General features: G+C 44.7%; 1 long non-coding RNA gene and 2 pseudogenes across 1 annotated transcript; all 3 read right to left on the bottom strand.

The window, feature by feature from the left end:
• Positions 1-1,721: 1,721 nt before the first annotated feature.
• Positions 1,722-2,042, bottom strand: LOC143676543 (glutaredoxin-1 pseudogene; annotated as a pseudogene).
• A 10,165-nt stretch (positions 2,043-12,207) lies between these two features.
• Positions 12,208-14,085, bottom strand: LOC143676544 (uncharacterized). The gene is made up of 3 exons (XR_013172159.1): positions 14,018-14,085; positions 12,863-12,941; positions 12,208-12,253 (listed from the first exon to the last, which is right to left on the bottom strand). It is a non-coding gene; the product is annotated as an uncharacterized LOC143676544 (long non-coding RNA).
• A 10,749-nt stretch (positions 14,086-24,834) lies between these two features.
• Positions 24,835-25,523, bottom strand: LOC143675865 (large ribosomal subunit protein uL13 pseudogene; annotated as a pseudogene).
• Between the last annotated feature and the right edge of the window lie 379 nt (positions 25,524-25,902).

Below are 25,902 nucleotides of genomic sequence, written 5' to 3' on the forward strand. Positions count from 1 at the left end.
TATGCTCTCCCTTCATGAGGGCAGAATACCTCCATAAGTTGTCTGGAATTCTTCCTCAAGGGAGATTTGTTTCTTCTCCTCCATTTATTTACTTATCCAATCATTTGCTATACCAGTATGGACTCATGAATAACTATTTTACACTTCTGATTACAATTCAATATTACTTTATTTTTTTGCTCAAATTATTCCGGCTTTGGCCATCGGGAGCTCTTTCACTTTGTTCCTGTATCTCTCTGACATACTTCCATTATTGCAGTTGGTTTTGTTCTGTTTCTGAGCACTTCTGTATTTTCTGGCTTGGCCAGATGACCCAGGCTCATCTTGTATATTTCCTGCCCCAGAGCCCTGGTTCCTTCTGTTGGAAAATGGTTATTAGAAACCAAGATCTGGGTGTTAGATGAGCTCTTTGCTACTGGGGTATCAAGTCATATTTTCAACTGAAAGCATTCAGGCCCACTTCTTTTTTTTTCCTCTTTTTTTCTTTTTTTGACATCAACACATGCCTTTATTCATGATGGCAAATGTGAATAAAGTTTTAAGTTTGGGTAATTCACACTAATATAATTTCTTAAGGGCATGAGACATGGAAAGGAATATGGGTTTTCTTCATTAGAAAAGAAATTAATTATTCATGCTAGAGATTACAAAAGGAAATGAGCACAATCTTGCAATTCTAGAATACAAAATTAAACTTCGTAGTGAGGGATTCTTACATTTTCAAAGAGTGGAAAATAAAAGAAATTGAGAATCTTTAGGGCAAAGTATCTCAAATTTAGTTCCTTCCACAGACATATGCTTGGGGGGAAGGAGCTACAAGATCCTATGAGAATTTTTTAATTTTGATGATAATCTAAATCAAAAGAAAGCATACTCATTCAGGATTACCTAGACAGGCATCTTATATGAGGATATTGCCACATGACTGCAGCATCTGCACTTGTGTCTCTGACCCTGGTGGCACCAAGTGAAGACTAACAGAGCTTAACTTTTCATGCAGAGTTTCTCAACTTGGGCTTTCAGTCGTTTCATGGAACTGTTGCACATTTCCTATGAGAACTCTAAGTTGTCAGTGTTGAGAACACTGGCTCAGGGCAGTGACTCTCAAAATGGGATAAGGTGGGGTGAAGATGGCAAAGAGAGATAGGCATGTAGTTTGGAAAAGAACATTTAAGAAGCTTATTGATTTCATAATGCAAACTCTAGAAAGTTAAGCTCAGGAAAATAATTTTGGCTGATGGGTAGTACCAAAGACCAGTATAGCTTCGTCCTAGGGGGCCTGGAATAAACATGGTTGTGGTTGAGAAACACTGGTTTAAAGGTAGAGGAGTGCTGGCACATGGAAAACAGTCAGTAAGAAAACATGTCAAAAGATATCTTTTTGGTCAATGGATGAATCCTAAACCATGTAATGGCCTTTTGGAACCCAAAAGGTTGATCCAGAAGATGCCAAAGATGGTCCATCAATCTTTTCGGCCCCATGGTGTGGGGAAAGTCAGTCTACTTTTTCATTCTGATCCAAGAGAAGAAGAAAAGCTTCCCCCCCCTGCCCAAATTCTACTCCTCCTATTCTTATTTTGATAACCTGTATTTCAGAATTTAAGTAAACAGTTGCTGTAGCTGGGTAAGAATGGCCCCAGAGTCATCCACCAAGAAGTGCTGTCATCTTTGGTGAGGCCGTCCAGTTCCCAAGGAGGACATCACTAGAGTTTGCTTTGTAATTATTTTAAACCTTCAATTTGCCATAGCCATGTCTCCAGTCCCCCACTCTTTTGCATATTTATTAGATCAGAGCATCTACCTATGCAATCTTTTCTGATAAAGACCTGAGGCACCGTTCTTGCCCCTGTGAACTGTTGGAAATAATTTTGAATCCCATTTGTGTCACTGGTGGTTGTGATATCAACAAATTCTAGAAGTCCTTGTTTGAAGGGCATCCGACAGAGGATCTCTTGGGTCTTTCTGCAGTAGGGTAAGGTGGCCTTGATGAACACGACCACCTTCCCAGGGTGGATTTTGCTATTCACAAATTCTTAAGCCATACTGACAGGCAGCTATCTTCCCGGAAGGAATCCTCAATTGCAGGTCTCACTCCAGGTGTAAGGCAGCCCCCTTCTTGTAGTTCTTAACTCCCTGACCATTCCTGTACCAGCCAACCTGGTTCTTCCAAAAGGACTTTGGATTCTCCTCTTGCTGATCTTGGGCCTCACTTTGCCCAAATCTTTCCTATCTGTCAGAACCCCATCTTCCTTCTGTCGCCATCTCCCCCTCCAACCTCCTTTTCAATATCCCTGTCTCCTGTCTCTGTTTGCCAGAGACTCTGAGAACTCAAGGACACCAGAAGCCCAATGACCCTCAGAAACGGAATTCCACGAAAGCCAAGCTGGATGAAGTTTATGAGGGGAAGACAGTCTCTATATAAAACCTTTGGAGATTTTTTTTTTCTTAATTTGGTTTTGTGGCTCAAGCCTATATAGGTTGACTCTCTAGGTTTCTTTTAGGTCTGCTTTGTCTTTTTTCTTTTTGCATGGGCAGGCACTGGGAACCGAACCCGGGTCTCTAGCATGGCAGGTGAGAATTCTGCCACTGAGCTACCGTTGCACAGCCCTCTGCTCTGTCTTTTTAAGGTTCTGATACCAACACCAGGGCTGACTTTTGCAATTCAAGGCCAGAGTTGAACTCCGAGGCCTGCACCCAACCACAGCATCTTTGAAGCAGGCACAGAAGCAGTACCGAAGGTGGTGGTGCTTTGGGATCACTTTGCCCAACCTCTCTAAATACGATTTTATAGCTGGGGAAAACTAACGCTCAAAGAAGGAAAAATTCTTGCTTGGGACATATGGCTCGTTAAAGTTAGAGCTGGAACTAGAAGAATCTTTGATTGCTGATGCAATCTTCTTTATGCTGCTGTGTGAGACCCCAGGTAAGAATTTTCTTCTCTAAGCAGGTTTGTCTTAACACCCCCATCTGGGACTTCTCAGGCATCCTAGAAGAGGAGTAGCCTTTTTTTCAAAGGTTTTGGAACCAATGAAACCTGGATTGAATGCATAGCTCCACCTCTTAGCTTTGAATTCAGGAAATTTCTCAGGGTCTCAGTTTCCCGAACTGTAAAAATGGGTTTAAGGATGCATGGCCCAGGTGCTTTTTGCCACTTAAGTGAAAGCATCATCTAGAACATGCCGAGTATCTGTCTGGTGCTCAGCATTTGCTCAAGGAATCTGATTTTGCTGGGATTGTCCTCTGGAAGCTCCTCACCTCTGTATCTTATATCATGTTTACATCGTTACTTTTACTTCTGTTTTCTCTCTAAAGAGCTGACACAGAGCAGATGCTCAAAAATCCTAGCTGAATGCAGGAATACCACAAGAACAAAACATACTCTTTGGCACTCACCCCGCAGGGGGACAATGGAGGGGTCAAGGGAGGTATAGAATCTTCTAAAGTGAATATGCCAATCTGAGAGAGAAAGCCCGCTTTCTGCAGTTGCATGGGGCCAGAGTGAATACAGAACAGGCAACGGAGCCAAACTCATATTTACAAACTAGAAGACTGAGGCCTTGAGGTGGGGAAGGAATTGCCTGAGCACCCCCGCCCCACCCTCTCCCCCGAGAGGGACCTGCTGAGCCAAGCTCTGCCTGCTGGCCAGGGTAAAAGCTGGATAAAGGAAGCTGAGGCATGCTTGGGGCTCCTGCGCTGGCTTGCAGCCCGCCTGCCCCTCCCTGGGGCCCGGCATGTTCAGAACACGAATCAAGGGGGCCAAGGGGCCGATGAAGTGGAGCTGACTTCTAGGTCTAAATCCCTTTCCCTCCACCTCTGGGCTTGCTCCAGCTTGTCACCCCTGCCTCGTGGAATCTGGTGGCTGCCCTCAGTTCTGCCTTTCAAATCGCAGTGACTGCTGGGGGAGAGGAGGAGAACCCCGGCTGCTGGGTGCACGGTGCACGGAAGGGCAAGTCTGAGGCCCGAGCGGAGACTTTGCTGCAGGCACGGGGTGCCTTTCTGTAGTATGAATTTTGTGGAAAGGCAAGTTTTCTTTGCAGTAAGTGAGTTTATCTAGAAGAGCCAGCATGGCATGAAACAGCGGTTGGTGAACTTTTTCTAGAAAGAGCCAGAGGGTAAATATTTTCAGCTTTGCTGACCATGCAGTCTCTCCCGCTACTTCTCAAGGCTGCCTTGGTAGCACAAGAGCCTCCAGACAATTTGTAAATGAATGGATGTAACTCTGTTCTAATGAAACTTTATTTGTGGACACCGAAATTTGAATTTGACATCATTTTCACATGTTACAACATACTTGTGCTTAAGTTTTTTCCCCATCTATGCAAACATGTAAAAACCATTCTTAGCTTGCCTACCGTAGTGAAAACAGGCTTCAGGCCAAACTGTAAGCGTTCGTGTGCAGACCTCTCACGTAGGGCATGAACTTGCAGGCCAGCCACGCTTGGACTGAAACCCTGACTCAGCTATGCACTTAGCATCTGACTTTCGGAGGGGCCTTCACCTCTCCGAGCCTCGGTTTTCCTATCTGTAAATAGGAATAACATCTACCTTGTAGGGGTTTTAAAACATTAAATGAAGTAAAGAGTACCAAGAACCTCATGTGGACTATACGAAGTCCTCTATAGGTGAAGGCTATCAACACACTGCTTTTATCATCTAGGACAACACGAGGACATAGAGCTAACTGTGATAGTTTACCCCTAATGTCTGCACAAGACCTATTTATAAAGCAATCATCATAGGCTAAAAAGAAAAAAGAAAAAAGCTTTAAAAAACAAACAAAACAAATTTGTTTTCTTGTTCTTTGCCATAACCAACTCATCTTTGTTTTTGCTTTTTTTTCCCTTGTATCCAGCCTCCCTAAATGATGACTCTGCAAGGTTCTGGACTGGGTGCACGTGGAGTGCAAAGATGACCGTGACAGGATCCTTGCCGACAAGATAGGTATCTCCTTAGGAGGGGAGATAAGATGCAAACCCAAATACCACAAATCAAAACAGGTGTGAAATCAGACTTCCCAGAGAGGCAGTGGTGTCTCCCATTTATTGAACTCTGAGTATGGGCCAGGCCTTGTGCTAAATTCTTCTTTTACATATGTTAATCCCATCTAATCCTCATATGAAGGCAGTTATTATTATTCCCATTTGATAAATCAGGGAGATGTTAAGGGACTTGCCAAAGGTCACACATGGTCGGCAAAGGATAGAGATTCTCACCCAGGCCTGGCTGGTGCCACTCCAGAACTCTGACCTGCTGGCCCAACGTGCCTCTGGGAGCTTGGAAAATCCATTCTGGTTGCGATGACCCAGGGAGATTCAACGAGAAGGTTGAAGCTGGGGAGGGTTTCACCAGGCCAGGATGGGTCGATGCTGGTTGGGGGGGCGGATTCGGGCACGGGAGGAACATGAGCTAAGGTCCCCTGGTGCGATTGTGGGACGCGCGGGGCAGCTGGGGAACAGCAGGTGGCCCTTAGATGGGACTCTGCTCGTGTCCTGTCTGCTCGGGGACTACCACATGCCTTCCAGCACGGGTGGGGGATGGCAAGGCCTGACAACCTCGCAAGACGCATAGAAACAAAATTCCTTGCCAACAAGTAAGAACTCCTCATTTTAAAATAATTTGCTGTACAATATATTCAACTCTTCAAATGCTTTTATGTTCTTAATTCTCTCCTGACTTCCAGATACGTTTTCCCAGTGCGAATGAATGACAAAGACATGACCTGTGTCCCAGCAGGCACTGCCTGACCCTGGGATGCCACTTCCCCTCTCTTGCCTCGGTCCCCTCAAATTTAAAATGAGCTCATCTCTGGGCCATTTCTAGTTCTAACCTTCCAAGCTGTGGCCTTACTCTGCATTTCCATAAGGGCAGCAGCCTGTGCCTCTAGCTCAGAGCAGGAGGGAACAAGGCAGAGCAACGCTGAATGATTGACTACAGCCCCTGGGCATCATGAGAGGCTGGGATTAGAATTTTCAGTCGTAGGTAACCCGCCCCTTGTCATGGAGACCCAAGTACTTGGTTCACTCATCCATCAATCCATCAGTTTTAAATTTGTTCATGCATTCCTTTACTGACACCCTGTCTCTGGAGCCAGGCTGACTGAATTTGAATCCTAGCTCTCTCACTCAACAGCTCTGTGACCACGGACAGTTTATGGAACCTCTCTTTGCCTCAATCTCTTCTGTAAATGGGGATAATATAATATCACAACAGTATCTACAGTGTTGTGAGAATTAAATTAATTAATGTATATAAAGATCCCAGCATGTTGTAACCAAGATATGTTTGCCACCGTTATTGTGAGTCGAAGCATTTCTTCAGAAGCTATTGTGTGCCACGTAGTGTGCTCTTTTCTGTGTAATGCATTGATCTTCCCTACGACTCTCCAAGTGAGATGTCACAGAGCCTGGTTTTCACACGAAGAAACCAAGATTTGGAGAGTTTGCGTGACTCGCCTGAGACTACCATTCCACCCAGGGAGTGCAGGAGATCTGTCAGCAGGGCTGAGCAGGAAGCAGGATGGGGGAGTGGGCAGGTCACCTCCTGCCCCTGTCACTCAGCATCCATCTCACATTGCCTCCCTGCTGCACTATTTGGTTCTTGCTCAAACCTGGACTCCTGCTGGTGTCTTGTCATGAACTGTGTAACCTGCCAACACATGAGAATCATTTGCAGCCACCTGGGAGGAAAGTGATCTAGGAGCAAGGCAGAGACGCTCAGTGAGCCGGGAAAGCTGCCACTTCATGGTTCATTTTGAAGCTGCCTCTCAGCCAGACCAAATGGGAAACTTCCTGCTTAGAAACAATCAGGACGTTCATGCTTTTATGAGTGAAGACACACATGTCTCAACTAATGTCCCAGGCGTATCAGACCGATTATGCAGCCATGGAGTGCAATTTCCTCTCGGTTTTTATTTCTTTGGCCTGACGTTGTGCAGATGGTGTGCTCCGCTTACTGGAAGTAAGTGTGGAAATGATAAAATAGAACTATGAGACATTTGGATATCCCTGAGCTGTAACTTGACACTGCAGGTCTGATGGAAAATCCAGCAGGCCTCCTTCATTACTCCCCCTGCTCCCCATTCCGGGTGGAAGGCACCTGCTGAATCCCCCCAGCTCTCATCAAATCCTGCTATTGCTAGCTCAGCCTCGTTCCTCTCTGCCAGTAGTGTTAGACCAAGTAGTCCTCAACTATTAAGGTCCCAGACACACACAGGCACACTCGTACACATGCACACACACACACACACACGGGCACATGGACAACATACGTGCACACATGCTCGTGCATATCTTTGAGGTATTGCCTACCAGCTCCTCTTCTAGCTTTAAACTCTCCACTGAGGACTTCGTGCCCACCATCCCCGAACCTTCTTGAGTTTCTCGCTGACACTCTCCATGGGATAAAGCCCCTTCCTCTGTCCTCTGAGCTCTATTTCCTTCCTCCTTCAGGGTCCAGCGCCCGGAGTGCCTCCTCCAGAAAGTCCTTATTTCCAAGTCTTTTCTTTGTCCTTGTAGCCTGCACCTGCTTCACAGCCTTGCTCTCCACACAGCACTGCAGCTCTCCTGAAGTTTCAGGATGACTCTCCCCCGCCCCCAGGCCCCACCAGCCTGGAGCCTCGTTCCTTCTGGTGACTTCTACGTTGGCTGCAGAGTCCACGGCGACTTGGGCCCATCTCCCTGGTGCCTGCATCAGGGGCCGAATGGAATTCCTGAGACCCCCTTCTCTACCCCACCTTCTAGTGAGACCAATTTTAGCTTAACCAAACCTTAAGACTATATTTTTGCCTCTTCCTCTTAATGATTAACTTGTTTCGAGGAATCCATGAGCCCAGCAGTGAGTGACTGCTGAGCCAGCTGCTGGCCCGCCTCTAACAATGGCTCTCACGGTGGTTCATCCTCAGGGCTCAGGTCCAGAAGGTGTGCGAAATATTTTTAAAAGACATTTTGATCATCTACTTACTAAGAAATGTTAACTCTAATATGTCTTTGATAATGTGGTAAGAAATGAAGTATGGTTGAATTCTATGATGCAATATCTAACAGTGGTGATTTTGCTTAATGAATTCCCTTTGGACACCGGTTTTGCTTCTCAAGCCAGGGGGATATTTGGCCTGCCCCCTTGACCCCACCTCTTGAGGGAGGTTGGTGTATAAAAAGACACTAAAGTGGAATGATTGTGATAGCTTTGCTTGTTTTATTTTTGTGTTCTAATCTATTTGAACACCAGTTTTTAATCCCATTGCTTCCAAGCCATGATCTTGTTAAAGAAGGGCCCACCAGTTGCACTGTTGCTTCATGTCTCCAAACCGTGGGGGGCTGGTCCTCCTCAAGGCTCAACTGCTGATGCTAAGGGGTTCCCCCACTCCCTGCCGTCAACGACAGGGCACGGACATGCCTGAAGCCAGCATGGGTACCACATGCCTTCTGCAGACCTGATTCTCCTACTCTTGCTAAAGCGGTGCTGGGGCATTACTCCCCAGTTCTTAAATTTGCACTGCCTGGTTTTAAGATCATCCTGGACCTCAATTTAGCCTTCCTAGGAGACATTTCCCCTCTGTAAAATGGGACTAACAAAAGGATTGATATCTTCAAGTTGTTGTGAGGATTAAGATGCATACATAGCTCACCACAGCTGTGCTCACAGTCAGTGCTCAATGACAGCACCATTTACACAAATAAATAAATGTGATGATGATGATGATGATGATGATGATGATGATGATGATGAAGATGAAGACTATCACTGTCATTCGCAGATGTCTTGGTCATGATGGATTTCTTTTTTACAGCACCTGGTGATTATTTTGCACGGGTCACCTTCATTCTCATTGTTTCACTCGTAACTCTGTGTTTTGCCCATCTCCTTCCAAAGAGACTTCACTGTGGCTGCTCACCCCCCAAGACCCAGGTGAAACACACTCTATTCCCGCAGTGAGGACACTGAAGTGCTCTGGCAGCTCATGGCACTGGGCCTGCCCCAACTCTCCCATCTCCTCCTGTAAACCAGGAGGCCCTGGGGCTTCCTTGATCATAACTCACTCATTCAGGCATCTGCCTTTGACCTTGGCACCGTTCACCTTGCTGTGCCAGGTGCCTGGTATACTGCCAGCTCTCCCGGCCTGCCAATCTGACTCTCTCATCACTCAAATGACTTGGGAAATCCCATCTCCCCTCCAGCAGGGAGTCTCCCTGGGTCGCTCTGTGTTTGGGCTTGCAGCTCCCATCGCCCTCCCCTACACACCCCGATGCCTGACTTACACACAAAGTGTCTCCTGGAAAGGCTTTCTGCTCGACACTTTTCTTCTGTGTACATGGAATCCAAGTGTCCACCTCTGTCAACATTCTTCTAATCTTCAAATTGTCAGCTGGGTCTAATTTCACTCTCTGTCCTGTGCACTGCATGTGCAGAAACATGCCTAATAGAGACTGTGGGTCCCTGCAGTTGACAAAGCAGTCGTGTATGAGCTCTTTCTCCCTCTCCTCCATCCTCTTTCATGCTTCTATGCCTTTGCATCTGCTGTTGGTCCTCTGCCTGGAATGCATGTCTTCTGCCTTGTTCATGGCTGGATGCCTCTTCCTAAGTCAGGCCTTGGCCAGGCTCTGGGGTGCATCACTGACCTGCGCCATCCAGCTGAGGCTTCTCTCCTTGGTGACTCCATTGGGCCTTTGGCACAGTACAGCCCACTACTGTGATCATGTTTATGTGACTTCCCAGCTTCACTGGGAGCTCCTCGAGGACAGGGATGGTGGTTCATTGAACTTTACATCCCCAGTGCCCAGCACGGTGCTTGGCCACAGATGAATGAAGACAGAGAGGCGGGCTCTGGGCTCCAGCCGGGCTGGGCAGGGCCTTTCAGGGCATTTTCAGTTTGGCCTCACCTCTTCCTTTGCCCTGTTTTTAGCCTAATTCCTTTCAAAGCTCTGGCATGGGACTCTGAACTCATTTTCATGATTGCTTTAAATATTTGGGGCTGTTGGCATGCCAACACGGGGACCCACGCTAAGGAGGGAAAGGAATTCTCCAGCTCTTTGGGTCCTGCCCAAACAGAAGGAATGTGCCAGAGGCAGGGGAGGTTTGGAGAAAGTGCCAGCTTGGGTCGAACTAAACTGCTTTTCTACCTGGCTTAGGGAACCAGGAATTTTGGCAGAAGACAAGAAAGTGAGAGGACACAGAGGCCTGGCATGTGGGAGTCGGAGGCGGGGAAGATGGCGTTCTGGGAAACCCGGAAAGAACCCCTGATGGAAGTGAAAGGGTGGTGGCAGCCCCTATGGCGAGGGGAAGTGTCTATAACCGAAAATGGTGAGGAGTCCTCTGCAATAAATATCTGGACACATACCAGCTCAGAGCCACTTCTGGAAACCAGATAGATAAAAGGGGAATCTGGGAGTCTTGTGGAAGAACTAAGAAGCCACACATATAAGCCCCTGAATATGCTGAGTATGGAGGGGCTTCAGTGCAGTCCATGACTCTTGCCACTTTATAGATCAGGAAATAGGAACTCAGAGAAAAACGGGGGAACCAAGACCACACGGTGCATTGGTGCTCACCCCAGGACTAGAACCCAAGACTCCTTATTCTCTTTCTAAGACCCCTATCCCTCCAGGGCTGGAGGGGAGCAGGAATATATTCTTCAAGTTTTCCCTCTCATTAGTATAAATAGAATAAAAACCCTAGCTTCTCTTGGTGAGTTCTGGCTGCATGGCAGGCCCAGCGCTCAGTAGTTCACAGGTGTTATCTCATCTCAGAGCAGCCTAATGAGGCGGCCGTGTTTATTCCCATTTTAAATATGGGGAAATTGAGGTTTGGGAACTAAATGTTTGCTATAGATCAACCAGCTACTGAGCAATGAGGTTCAAATTCGAACTCTGAGACTGTCTGGTTCTGCAGCTCATGCTTTTAATGGCTAGTTCCTAAAACCTTTCCTGCCAGCCTTTACACATCTCAGAGGACTGGGCAAGAGAAAGTGGACTAGAGCTCCCCCATGAAAATGCCCCTCCCAGGGTTCCTCGAGGCCCGGAGGTGTGGGCGTCTGACTTTGTTTTTCAGCCTGCTCTGACAAATACCGCACGATGGGTCGACTTAAACAAGGAGGATTAATTGCCTCATGGTTTGGAAGGCTAAAAGTCCAAGACCAAGATGTGGTGAGGCGCTGCCCTTTCCGGGCGTTGGTCGCTGCAGGTGGCAGCAATCCCTGTCACGTGGCAATGCCCTTGGTCTCTGCCTGTGGACTTCTCTGACTCTGGGCTTCTCTGGCTCTTGGCTTCTATGCCTTCTGGCTTTTCCTAGTTTCTGTTTCCACTGATGGGCAGCAATCTGAATTCCCTATCTATATACCTTCTGTCATGTGATTCAATTTGGCCACACTTTAATGTTTAAACAATTACATCTTCAAAAGGTCCTACTTATATATGGGTTCACACCCACAGGAATGCGGATTAAGAATGTGTCTTCGACTGGGGTATATGTTTCAATCTACCACAGCATCTGAAAGAAGAGGGGCATTTTCTTCCCTGAAGGCTTCATTCCCAAGAAACCCTGTGGTGATGGGGTTGGGGAGGGTAGATGACCCTTTGGTGGCGCTGTCATCAGAGAATATGAAATGAGACCAACCAAAAGAGCAGATGGAACAAATGAGACAAATTCCTGACTCACTTTCCTGGTTGCCTGCTGGCTTTAGGCTCTGCTGCCTACAGGGGGAAGGTAAGAGAGCAGACTTGTAAAGGAAACGAGTAGCCCGTTAAAATTCACATCATTTTACATTTGCGCAGCAATTTCAGGTGTACAAAGTGTGGTTCCATTTCTCATTTGGTTCTTACAGCAATACACTGAGGGAAGGAAGGCAGGGCTTATTATTTCCACTTTACAGGTGAAGACACTGGCCCAGAGAGGGCAAGTGGCTTGTGCAAAGTCATCCTGCCGGCTAGCAGTCATGCCAGGAATAGAACCCAAGTCTCTCGGGTCTTACATGAAAATCCTTTCTTCTGACACCACTTCCAGTCGACACAGGATCAGCAGAGATGACCCCATCCTTAGTTCTACCTGGATGATTGGGCTAAGGAAAATTCCCTTTCCTTTGGTTGGTTCCAGAAAGTCCAGGTGACATGAGTCTAGTTAGTACGTCAGGGATGCAGGTCTGTAGGGTGGCTCATGGATAACTGCTCTCAATCTGAAGAGAGCCACAGGGAGAGCAGTCCCTCTATTCCTGTGGTGGTTGTTGTGCTTGATGACCAGGAAAGTTGCAGCCAACTTACCCCTAGGAAGAAGCCAGCACATGGAAGAAGGATGAATAAAGAGACGAGGGTGTCTGGGAACTTGATGACGCATCCAAGCAACACTGCCGTCCAAGCAACACTGCCATCCAAGCAACACTGCCGTCCAGCTCCCCCCAGCTGTGCATCCCAGGCACTGTGTTCAGACTTCAAACATGGCACAGTCTAGAAAGTAAAGGGGCTCACATACGCTTATATTCCCTTCTTAAGAGTCAGGGTGATATCCCCAGAAGTCTGCAGCAATCTCCCCTCATACTTTTTTGGACAACACTGACCCAAACCAGTCAATGGTAAGTAGGATGTGAATGCTATGATTGTTTTATACTAATCAGGGAAAAAACAGCAAGTTCATCATCACTATAATGTTTATTATGACACTGTTCTAAGTGCTTTGCATGTATTATCTCATTTAACCCCTTTAATAAACCTCAATAAGAAATAATATTAACATTGTTTAAACATGAGGAAACTGAAGCATTGTGTTTAAATAAATTTCCCAGGGGCCACAGAGGTAGGAGGTGGCAGAAGTAGGATTTGAACTCAGGCTCCAGTGCCGTGTGCTTAACTCCAAGCTTTAGAACCTTTGTACTCACTAGAGCTAAGAATGAGGTCAGCCTCCCAGGAGAACACAGTATGTGAAGGAGATGTGGAGACTTGATCACAATTGAGATCCTGTTAGGAAAGAGGAAGGGGAAAACAAAGGTGGGGTAGCAAGAGTGCTTGCTACAGTGCATTCCTTTGGCTACTCTACCTATAGCTTCCCTGTGATGTGAGATGACAAATATCCTTTTGGTATGAGCCAGTTTGAATGTTTCATGTTTCTCAAACTTAATTTTATCCTAATTAAAATGGGTTATTATTACAGTTTTGAGAGGTCAGAAAAGCCTTCTGGGAGGAGGAATGATTTGAAGAATGGATAGGGTTTAGAGTAGACATTCTAGGCTAAGAGAATTGCAAAAGAAAAGGTCTAGAACATAGAATGGAGATAATGAAGAAGGTCAGGTCCTTGATGTCCTTGAATGCCAAATGGAGGATTGTGGACTTTATTCAGGTAGTGAGATCTGTATATAATTCTTGAGTAGGGGAGTGGCTGGGCATTTAGGGAGATCCATCATAAGGATGACCAAAGGAAGGAAAGAGCTGTTGGGAAAAGGACTTGCCTTATGATAAAAGTTTGAATAAGGTGATAGTGTTAGAAATAAAAAGGAAGAGAAACTCCAGGAAAAATTGAGAAAAATAAACTGTTGGATCTGATGACTGCTTCTTTGTTGCAGGGGGATGTCAGGCCAAGGGAGGAGTCCAGGGTGCCTTTCAATTTTCCAGCTTTGGAAGTCAGGAGCTTGCCCGGGAGAGGTAGAGGACAAGTAATAGGACACGACAGATTTGGTATTAGACTTGGAGATTAGATGATGGAACATCAAAATGGAATTCATAGGTAACTATAGATGTAGGGGTGAGACGTTAGTGATGAGTGAGAACTAGAAATGTCAATTGGGAAACCATCTGCACCAAAGGGGTGGTTGGAGTAGATGAGACTTCTCAGAAATAAGATGTGGAGAAAGAAGAGCAGACCACAGAGATTTAGATTTCAAGAAACATTCAATATCACACGGTTCCAGGAAAGGGGAAGTAACAAAAGAAATGGAAAAAAGAGCAGCAGTATAAAGGAAGAGCCTAGTAGACAAGGAGAGAGAACCAGGGGAGTTGAGAATTTCAGAAAAGAGGGATCAATAGTTTAAAAATCCTACCTCTGTAGAGAAGTCCAGGTTGATAAGAGCAAACATCTTGGGCATTTGGAAAGGGTGACATTTAAAAGAAGAAGTTGGGAAGATTGTGGGAAACTCAGCGTCTTTATAAACTTCTTGTGGGAATGTCAATTGGCATAATCCTTCAGAAGAGTGATTGGACAATACATCTCAAAAGTCTTAAAAATGTGAAAAATTGCCAATCCAGAAATTCTTCTTCAAGGAGTATAAATCCAAAGATAGAGTAATTAAAGTTTATTGAGTACTTTCTCAACCAGGCATACAGAGGGTTAAGGATGGCATTGTTTAAAACCCTTTATACATATTAATTTGTTTAATCCATAGAACAGTCCTATGAGGTAAGTATTATTAATATTCTTTGTGCATACATTTTTAAAAATTTTACAAAGAAATAAAATGAGGCCTAGAGAGGTTATGTCATTTGAGTAAGGTCCAACAGCTAATGAGTCGTGTCACTGGGACCGGGAACCAGGGAGATCAGCTGCAGGGCTCTTGTTCCGAGCCACCACGCCATCCCGCCTCTTGAAATGATTAGAAACGAACACGGTGCTACACCCATGAGAGTGTTCATTATAGTGTTATAATAACAGGAAACAATCTAAATGTTTAACAGCTGGAGATCAGCTAAATAAAGTACGAGTTCCAATATAGATGTTAAAAATCGCATTGTAGAAGAATTCTCAATGACATGGGAAAATGTTGATGATACATTTTTAAGTGAGAAAAGCTGTTTTCAAACTAGTATGGTTCCAATTGTGAAAAAATAAAGATATGTGCTATTAGTCACATGTGCACCCATGACAGATCTGGCTTCTGTACTGACTTGTCTACACCCCCACCAGGCACCCTCGTTCACCCGCACCCTGCCTAGAGCAAGGTCCCACCCTCACAGCTCCCCTCAGTATGGGCTGGTCGCCCCCAGGCCTATGGATTGAAGTACTGCATGTTTTAACATAGGAAAGGTAAGCAGGATGCTTGGGAGTTATTTGCCCCAAAAGTCTTTGTTTTCCCTCGTGTCACTATGAGAACATTTTCAGAATGAGGCAGGATTCTTAGGGAGTGCTGACTGATGGAAATGGTTGGGTGGAGCTGGTGAGAAGAACATTTCAGAATTATGGTGCCATTGAAGAGTAAGTGTGGACGATCCCTCAGACTCTAATGCCAGGGGATTCTGGAAAGTGCCTGAAAGGAGAGTGTCCCTCCCTGGACCATTAGGAGAGGCCAGCCCCACCTGGGGTCACCAGCAACTGGGCCCCAAGGTGAACCAGCATCCCATGCAGAATCCTTATGGTTTTCTGTCCTATGCTTTACCCCGATTCTATATCCTTGTTCAGATGAAGCCCAGAACTGACTGCTTAGAAAAATATTTAATTGAGATTCCTCCTACGGTGCCTATTTCTGTCTCATTAAGGCCTTGGCATGCCATGGGTGGCTAAATATATTGGCTGTTTCCTTTCCAATGCCAACCTAGTTTTTTTAAAATGTTCCCAAGTACATCTGCCCAGTTTTCCCCTCAGAGAGAATTTACAGCATTAGCCCTCTGTGACCCAGAGGAAAAAATGTGGAGGAGCTTGGTTTACTTAGAGAAAAGAAACCAGAGGATTATATCTTGTGGGAGAAGTGGCTTGATTCATTCATTCATACATTCATTCATTCACTCACCCAGAAACTATCTACCATGCTCCTACTGACTGCCTGGAATTGTGTTCAACATGGAGTTCACACAGATTTTTGGAATTAGACCTGTCCCTTCTCTCAAGGGTTTCATAGTCTTAAGTCTATCAACAGGACAGAGTGTTAAGGATGAAGAATACACCAGCAGAACTGAGGGGAAGGTCTGCAGTGCCCTAGAGGGGGGACATTCTACCCTAAACAGCAGCATCTCTATCTGTCCTAGAAGTACTTAAGAATGGAGGGAATGGGACAAGTTGAAGAAGGAAACAAGAAATAAGAATAGACGGAATTTATGTGCATGCTACATTAGCATGGTTCAACAGCTTAAGCAATTTTCTCAACAGAATTCTTCTGTTGGGTTTGATATCTGATTTGAAAAGTCTTGAGTATAATTAAAATTTCTCCTTTAGGATTTGTTGTCTTTATCTACAAATATCTTAGTACAGACAGATGTTTTATCAACCTTTTTAGAGCCATAGAACTCTAAACAAAACTCTAAACAGGAAGTCCCATTATATAAGACCAAGAAAATCAGAGCTAGTGTAGTTGAGAGAATCAAAACTCAGCCTGGCCTCCTGTGACTCACTATTGAGACACCTAAGTAGGACTCTAGGGCTTGCTGGAGCTCCAGTTGAAACCTGCAACCTGAGATGGTGTTTCAGGCTTCCCTGGATCTGTCAGTTCCTCAGTTTTCTCTCTTCACCTCTATTTGGACATGTGGTAGGTCCCTGACTCCAGGAGGTGTCTGCACTGCTAATTGGGGACTCTTATGGAGGCTGGTGGGATGTGGTCTTGAATTGCCTAGAATCCCCAAGCCCTAGCAGAGGTCAAGTCATGGCTCCTTTGGGAGAAGAAAGTTGGTTATCATCTCAAGGCACGAGGATGTTGGCAGCTCAAAGGATTGGCAGTCTGGTAGCACATTGGAGATGACTTTGAACCCATTCACTCATCTAGTGTTTCTGGAAAATGATTCAGAGGTGAAGAGTCCTCATTTTCCATCTTCTTGATTGGATAATCTCATGGTTCATAAGTTTCTAAGACATTTCCTTTCCACATGTCAAGTCTTCAGCATCTCAAATGGGCTTTACTCTATGTGATATCAGTAAGGCATAGCAGACAATGGTCTCCTCATTTTATTATGAAGAAACTGAGGCCCAAGGTGGTTGACTTTCCCACAAAAGAACACTAGGACTGACATTTGAGACTATGGTCTATATCTCAAGCCCCCTCAGATTGCTGAGAAGAAATTCTTTCTGTTCTCTAACTTTTATCTATTTTACTTGTGTAAACCTTTTCCTCTGTGCTTGATTCTCTTTCCTTCAGATTTTTCAGATTTGAAATCTGAAATTGGATTTTCTACCATTCTTCACATTGCGTAGAAAGCAAAGGAAATATAAGGGGGTCATTGTATCAATGGCCCACAAGAGCTGTGGCAATTGTCCATCTCTGTTCAAGAAGCACTACATTGGAAACCCTGGCAGGAGTCTGGATAGTGGACATGGTAATGTTGGATGGGGGTCTGCAATTCCCAGATTTTATTAAAATAGGGGTCACACATACCACACATTCCTTTGTGTCTGTGTGCTAAGCTCTCAGCCTTTCCTAACATCTTCTCCACTGGTCTGGAAACTTTTAGGGCATTCCAAGCCCCTGCACCTCTTCCCCCACCCTGGGCTGGAGCGGGGGCAGGGGATTGTAGGGCTGGCCTGTAGTCAAGCATCTTCACACTCTACTGCTTCCATCTGGAACATCATTCCTAGATTCCTGATGCTGGCTGCCTCTGGGCCTGCTTGCTATTCTGGCGCCCAGAAACCCACAAAGTTTGCCAGCCAAAGTCACTGTAGGCTGTAGCAGCAGATAAGGAATGGGCTTTCCTGGAGGCAGACTGCATAGGCAAGAGGGCTCATCTGAGGTAATTCTGACTTTCATCAGAAAGTAACTTAACATGGGGCAGGCCACAGTGGCTCAGCAGGCAGGAAGGCTTGCCTGCAATGCCAGAGGACCCGGGTTCGATTCCCGGTGCCTGCCCATGTAAAAAAAATAAATAAATAAAAATAAAGTAACTTAACATGAAAAAACAAGTTACAGGCTGGGAGAAGCTATTGGTAGCACAAGTCATCAAGGAAGGATATTATCAAGAGCACATGAAGAACATCTCTAAGTTGCCTTTGGGTCCAGTGAGTCTAAGATTCTGTATGACATTGACTCTCTTTGTAGACATGAGATGTTGCCTCTTATGGAGTCAAATCCTTTCCAGAAACTTGGATTTTCTACAGTAAAAATGTGGGGGCATCTGAACACAATATTTGAGGGAGCTCTAGCTGACTGCTTTAGGGACCCAACCAAGACTTAGGTAGCCTTGGTACTGAACACGTTCTATCTTCCTTTGGACAGCTTCCACAATTTCCCTTCCCCAGGCAGATCTGGCTATGAATTCAGTTGAGGCTTCAGGGAATATACACTGGATTAAAGTAAGAAGGGGGTAGAATTAAATAGAAAGGAACCAAGCCTGCCCTTTAAGAGGTATGTTCTCTCGGCAAGACTGTCACATGGAGGCCTCCTGTTTAGTCAGATCGAATGAACTCGTCCAAAATTGACCTCATGACTTTCTTCTTCAGGCAACTCCATTTCAGAATCCTCCTCTGGCTAACCTACTCCAAACCAGAGTCATCCCTGATTCTTCCTCCCTCCTATTCCCTACATCACACCCATTGGTAGCTCTCACGGAACCTACCAAAAAGGAACTGTGTTCCTTTTTTGATGGGTCTTCCACTTGTTCCTCCTATCACCTTCTTGTCTGGGAGAAGGGAGGCCTCCAGCATTCCATTCCATTAACACTGATTCATGATATCAAAGCCAAACTGACCCATTTCCTATAATATTATGCCTCTCTGCCTCTGCCTGGCTTTCCAAAGTTTCCATACCATGCCCCTATCCCCTCCTTGCCACCGTATTTCACTCTATTTCCTGCCTTGACCTCTCTTCTCTAGTCTGTCTTGTCCTCCTACATTCTTGCAAACATTTCTGTTTTAGTCCTCCCTCCATATCTGGGCCTGAAATGCCAGCCTTGATTCTGCTCGAACCTACTGATCCTTCCAGTTCAGCTCCTCTGTGAATCTCCCCTGAAAATGCAAGCCATTCCATTTATGCCCTTGCTGATCGTGCCTTGATTATTGCCAACCTAGCACCAATTTGGCAATTTCTGCACACTATCAATTTTTGTCTTTTTAATAAGGTTGGTATCTTCTTGATGGCAAGGGTCTTGTGATACTTGTTCTTATCTCTCTACTTCACCTGAGGCAAGGCTGAAGAAATGGGGGAAAGTATGATTTGTTGAGGGCTCTAAGACATTATCTTGTTGAATCCTGTCAACAATGAGACAGATATTTTTGGGTTCTATTTTACAGATGGAGAAACTGAAATGCAGTGAAGTGTCTTTTATACCCAGAGCTGGTAAGTGGCTGAGCTAGCATTTAAAACCAATGACAGCAAAGCATCTTTTACTACCCCATGTCTCTGTTTCAAGGTGGAGCACAGGGTGCTTATAAATGCTTTTCAAATTGCATTGAATTAGAAAAAACAGTTTGGCACATGGGTTTCTTTTTATGGGTCTATATATACGTCTAATTAGAGAAGTTGTGGGTTTACAGAAGGATCATTTAGAAAGTACAGAATTCCCATACACCAACCCTTATTATTAACATCTGGAATTGGTGTGGTACCCTTTTTACAATTGATGAAACTATATTACTATATTTGTACTATTAGTTATAGTTCATAGTTTACATTAAGGTTCACTGGTTGAGTTGTACAGGACTGTTTTTTTATTTTTAATTTTTATTCTAGTAACATATATATAACCTAAAATTTCGCCTTTTAACTACATTCAAATGTACAATTTTGTGATATAAATTATATTCACAATGTTGTGCTACTGTCACCACCATCGATTACCAAAACTTTTCCATCACCCCAAACAGAAATTCTGTACCAATTAAGCATTAACTCCCCATGCCCTACCTGTATTTTATAATTTTGCTTATTTAATATTTTATATCAGTGAGCTCTTACAATATTTGTCCTTTTGTGTCTGGCTTACTTCGGTCAACATGATGTCTTCAAGCTTCATCCATGTTGTTACATGACAGAATTTCATTCCTTTTTACGTTGAATAATATTATTAACTGTATGTATATGCCACTGTTTGTCTACTCATCTGTTGGTAGACTCTTGGGTTGCTTCTACCTTTTGGCAATTGTGACTAATGCTGCTATGAACCTCAGTGTCCAAATATCTGTTTGAGTCCCTACTTTAAATTCTTTTGGGTGTTTAACTAAAAGTGGGATTGCTGGGTGTTTTAGTATCCTAGCTGCTAAAACAGATACCATACAATGGGTTGGCTTATATAATAGAAATTTATTGGTTTATGGTTTTGAAGCTAGGAGAAGTCTAAAATTCATGCATCAGTAAGGTGCTGCTTTCTCCAGGAAGACTGTGACATTCTGAAGCTGGCTGCCAGCAATTCTTGGCCCTTAGTTTTTCTGTCACAAGGCAATGCATATGGTGGCATCTTCTCCCTTTTCCTTTGGTTTCTGTTGACTTTCAGCTTCTGGCTGCTCCCCATGGCTTCTTTCTGTCTGACTTTCACTCTGCTTATAAAGGGCTCCAATTAAAGCCCAACCTCATTCAGTTGGGCCACACCTTAACTGAAGTAACCTCATTAAAAAGGTACTGTTTACACCCACGTGAAGGGATTAAGATTTAGAACATGTTTTTCTAGTGTACATAAATCCAAGACACCATACTGGGTCAGACGGTAATTCTATACTCAATTTTCTGAGAGTTGCTGAACAGTTTCCCACAGTGGCTGCACCCTTTTATAATTCCCACCAACAGTGTACAAGTGTTCCTATTTTTCTGCACTCAGTTCTCCAATACTTGTTATTTCCTATTTTTTTAATAGCCATTCTAGTGCATGTGAGATGGTATCTTATTATGATTTTGATTTGCATTTCCCTGATGGCTAATGACATGGAACATCTTCTGAAATATTTATTGGTCATACATGTATCTCCTTTGGAGAAATGCCTATTCAAGTCTTTTGCCCATTTTTAAATCAGGGTTGGCTTGTCTTTTTGTTGTTGAGCTGTACCTTGTGACTATTTGACAAATAAATACAGTAGATGAAGTACTATGCCAATTTCTGCGTCTGGGCCTTTAGAAACTGGCAGCTTCCACTTCCTGTCTCTTGGGACGTTTGCTCTTGGAATCCAGCCACCATGCTGAGAGGAAGCCAAAGCAGCCCATGGAGAGGAGAGACTCACATGGAGAGGAACTGAGGCTCCAAACTCTCAGCCCTGGCTGAACTCCCAGCCAAGTGCCAGCACCAAATGCCAGCCATGTGAGTGAGCCATCCTGGATGCCCCCAGGTCAGCTGCTATAGCTGATAACACATGGAGCAGAGACAAGCTGCCCCCATTAAGCCCTACCAAACAACAAATACATGAGCAGAGCAAAGGAACTGAGCGTTGCTGTCTCAAGTCATGGGGGCGGGGTGGGGGGTGGGGAGGAGGTATTAATTCAGCAATAGGAAAGTGACACACCTGGCTCTGGAGAGCAAATCCCTCAAGTCCTCCCAGGTAGGAGTTTATATTTCCTGAAGACAGTGCCCACCCCAATCATCTAGGCTCTTCTTTCTCTGGCAAAAGACTCTTAGCTTATCTCTCAGAATGAAGGTGATGATTAGCGAGAATTATGCTCCTAGATGCCCACTCCTCCTTGCTTCTCATTTTACTCCTCCCTCACCAAACTATCCCCAATTTTTCTCTTCCCCTTCTGTAGCAGACTGTTCTTCTCAGTCCCAGGCTCCCATGACTCTCCTGATGCAAATCTTAGTGGGAATCTCAGGGTCTACTTAACGAGCCAGGATAGGGTGGCGGTGGTGGTGGAGGAATGTTTACAGAGGATAGTGCTGCAAAAATTGGAGGTGGTTAGCAGGTAATGGAGGAGGCTGATTACTTTGATTGCTAATTTTTTTTTTTTTTAATGGGTGGATTGGAAGCCAACCATTCTTTAAAAAAAAAAACTTTAAAATTAAAAATAATTTCTTTTCTCATAATACTATCTTGTATTTCTCAAAGTTGCTACAATAGAAATGGATTGCTTTTGTAATGAAGAAATTAAAAGTTACTTCCAATTCCAATACGTAGAGTTGATTAGAATTCCCATTCCGGTGTTTTTCTTCCCAGCCTTTTGTTTGTTTTCAAACTTTTATTGGATATTTGAGATCCTGTCATATATAGAGTTCCAGATCCTGACTCACATTTTATGAGTCTTCTCTTCTCACTAAACAGTCTCTCTAAACCTGATTTTTAAAATGCCTTCATAGTGTTCTAGCATCTTACCGTTATTTAATTTCTTTAGCATAATTTATTGAATATTAAGGTTGTGATCTATAATTGGGATGCATCTCCTTGTTTATAAATCTTTAAATCTTTGGAAATTTTCACTCTGGTCCCTAGACATGAAAATTCCAGGTTAAGCACTAAACATCTGGGAGGCTATTATATATAGTACAAAATGTCAGAAATCATTCCTTCTGAAATGACTGATTGGCTTCAGGAACTTTTCATGACTGCCTGTGCATCTCTCACTTTTTACTTTTTTATTTTTTTGATTTTTGCATGGGCTGGCACCGGAAATCAAACCTGGGTCTCCAGCATAGCAGGCGAGAATTCTGTCTGCTGAGCCACCGTAGCCCGCCCTCACTTATTTTTTACTTCCCTGGAAAGGGCCTAGGATGCAAGAGAACCCCAGGCAAGAACCGACCAGGTGAAGATATGGGAAAAAGTGAGTAGATGGCAAAAAAGATCCTAAACTCATTTTATGAATATGTGAATGGTTGAGAAGATAGTTTTGTTTTTGTCCAACTTAATAAGTTGAAGGAAGAGAAGGTGTTATGAATTGAGTTGTGTCCCCTAAAAAGATATGTTCAATTCTTAACCCCTGGTCCCATGAGAGCCACCTTCAGAGAAAAAAGGGTCTCTGAAGATGTGATTAGTTATGATGAGGCCAAACTGGATTAGGGTGGGTCCCGATTCAGCATGACTGATTATCATTGTAAGAAGAGGGAAATTTGGACACGGAGACAGAGAGAAATGAGAGAAGAAGGCCATGTGAAAGTGGAGACAGAGATTGCAATGATGCATCTAGAAGCCAGGTATGCCAAAGATTGCTGAAAACCCCCAGAAGCTAGAAGACACAAGGAAGGAATCTCCTCTACAAGCTTCTGAGGGAGCATGTCTCTGCTGACGCTTTGATTTCAGGCTTCTAGCTTCCAGAACTGTGAGACAATAAATTTCTGGTGTTTTAAGCCACCCAGCTGTAGAAATGTGTTATGGCAATCCTAGGAAACTAGGACAGAAGGAAACCAACGATAGAGATGTGGGTAGATGCTTACTGTACATTGCTTCACTGACTCCTCATAAGGACCCAGAATTATTGTTATCCCTATTTTATAGATGAGGAAACTAGGCTCGGAGAGGTTCAAGAACCTTCTAGGATCAGATGCCCAGTAAGGGGAAGAGCTCGCATGTGAGCCCAGGACTGTCCAGAAAGTCTCAGTTCAGCCTGGCCCCTGCATTTCCATAGCAATGTAGAGGAAGGTGAATGGACTTTGTCCCTCCCATCCCCTTCCCTCCTCGTTCCATTTGGCTGAAACACTTCAGACATTATTCTTTCTCTGTTTGAATCGGAGAGACTGACATGAAGACTTAAGGAACCCTTTCCCAACTGTCATAAGATTTGGGACCTGCTCTGTCACACATTACTGAACTTCTGCCCCTGCAAAATGTTTGAATCCAGGTAATAGAAGCTCCTCCCCCTTCACCTTGCCTAGATGACCTCTGAGGACCCTTCCGGGCAGGGGATTTCTGAGGGTTGCTGGGGAGTCCTTTCTAGCCCTTCGGACCTGCATTCTTCCAACACGTGTTGTCTAGGAGCCTAAGCTCCGAGCTTATGCAGTGAGGGAGGGAGGGCGCCGGCTGGCAGGGAAGCCACAGGGAGTCAAGCAGATCAAGAAGCATTAATAATGAGGCCGCGGGCTGCCAGGCCTGTTCTCGGATTCTGTCACCCAGGAGGGGCAGGGAGGGCAGCCGAGGGCAGGGGGCTCTGCACGCTGCTGCTCTGAACGCAGTGTTGAGACCTCAGTAGCTGCAGGAGGACTGCTCCCTAATCAAAGCATTTGTGCCAGCCTGCACTCTCCTAGCTCCTAGATTGCCTCTCTTAACCCTGCAGATATTCTTTGCAAGATTTGTCCTCTAGGGAGACTCACTGAATGGATCCTGTGTGGCTCGGTTTAGATGCTTCACTCCATTTGAGTAGCTTCATCTAGGGGAATTGTTCAAACTATTTAAACACTAGAAGAAGGGGTCTAGCGCTAGACCGGTCCTAACAGTTGGTCCAGTCTTAAAAAGGCAGCAGGCTTCTTGGGGCCCTTTACTGGGCCCAGGGTTAACTCTTTACTTGCTGGACTGGGGGCAGAGCTAGAAGGGCCGGGAGAGGGAGTGGGGTGGCAGGGGCACCAGTGGGGCTCAGGGTAGTGGCTTTTCACTGAATAGTATAGATGTTTTTTTAATATTTTAAGAACCGGTATGGCTGCACTAGTATGGTTGCAGCTTGGCCTAGTTGGGAAAAAAAGGAGCCCTGCCAATGGTTTTTCTTTTTCTTTTCTTTTTTTCTGCTTGAGGAGCAGTCTTTTTTTTTTAAGAGAAGTTGTAGGTTTACAGAAAAATCATGCAGAAAATACAGAGTTCCCATATACCAACCCCCAAGACTAACATTTTAAATTAGTGTGGTACATTTGTTTAACCACGAAAGAATAGTATTATAATTGTATTATTAATTATAGCTCATAATTTACATTAAGGTTCATTGTTCACGTTGTACAGTCTTATGTCGTTGTTAAATTTTATTCTAGTAACATATATGCAACCTAAAATTTCCCCTTTTAACAACATTCAGAGATACAATTCAGTGCTGTTAATTATGTTCAGAATGTTGTGCTCTCAGCACCACTATTCATTACGAAACCTTTTCCACCCCAAATGAAACAGTCTTTATTGGGCTCAGATTAAAAATTCATGGGTCGCGAGGACCTCTGTGTATTTGTCAGTTTTCTTCTCAGCCTGTTTCCACAGCCTCCCTTCTTCCTTGGCTTTCTCCTTCCCCTTCTCCAGAGTGGCCGTCACTGCCTGGTACTTCCAGCCAACCTTGTAATATAGGGACACCAGGTAGACAAATTATGTGTGGGTTTCAGATACCCAACCTCGAGGGTAGCAGGAACCACTCTCTGTTTTTACTTGCCATAGGGGCACGCAATCCCATCAAACACCTCGAGGAGGTCCAGGGCATCCCAGCCACATTAGCTCTTATGGGACAGCAGGCCTTGTCCAGCCTGCCAAAACATGCAGCTGGGAGCCTGGAAGTGATAGGGTTTGCGGGATGGGTTGGTCTTTATGCACTTGCAGAGGAAACTTCAACTGGTTTCTTTAGGACATGTCAGAAATGTTGATGCCCTCACAATGTACTATTGTCAACCTACTGGGCCAGAAGTAACTGCTTGGCCATGATGACCACCAAGGGTCCCAAGAGATGTACTTGACCATCAAGTACCAAGATCAGTCCCTCACCATCTTTTTCAGCCACCTGGGAGACCAAAGTTTTCTTAAGGTCATTGCAAATGTGTCTTTCACAACTCCTCAAGAGACACAGCCGCAAGTCCCTCTTGTTGCCTAACCCTGGTTTCTGGAGTCATGTCCCAGCAGCTGCCATGATCTGGCTGATCAGGGATGAGCTTAATGTGGTCAAAAGCCTGTTCCCAGTTCCACAAATAAGAGGTCTTCTTTCTTCAGTTTCCCCCATAGCACATGGACTCGCTGGTGCCTGTCTCAAGGAAGATACCCTATCAAAGATGGTGAAAACAAAAAAAGTTTATTTTAAATTGGAATTTAACACCTGCAGTTCTCAGGGGCAGTTGGCCAGTTAGTACAATCTCCCATCAGATTTGCTGGTTCATCTCTTTCAAGGTTGTAGGACACTGCCCTGAGATTCCAGAATCTAATCCTGGTTCCACTATCACCAGCTCGGTGGCCTTGAGTGAGGACTTTCTCTCTCAGGGCTTTACTTTCCTCCTC

This window comes from Tamandua tetradactyla, chromosome 3 (assembly GCF_023851605.1).
Source record: "Tamandua tetradactyla isolate mTamTet1 chromosome 3, mTamTet1.pri, whole genome shotgun sequence".
NCBI classification, from domain to species: Eukaryota; Metazoa; Chordata; class Mammalia; order Pilosa; family Myrmecophagidae; genus Tamandua; species Tamandua tetradactyla.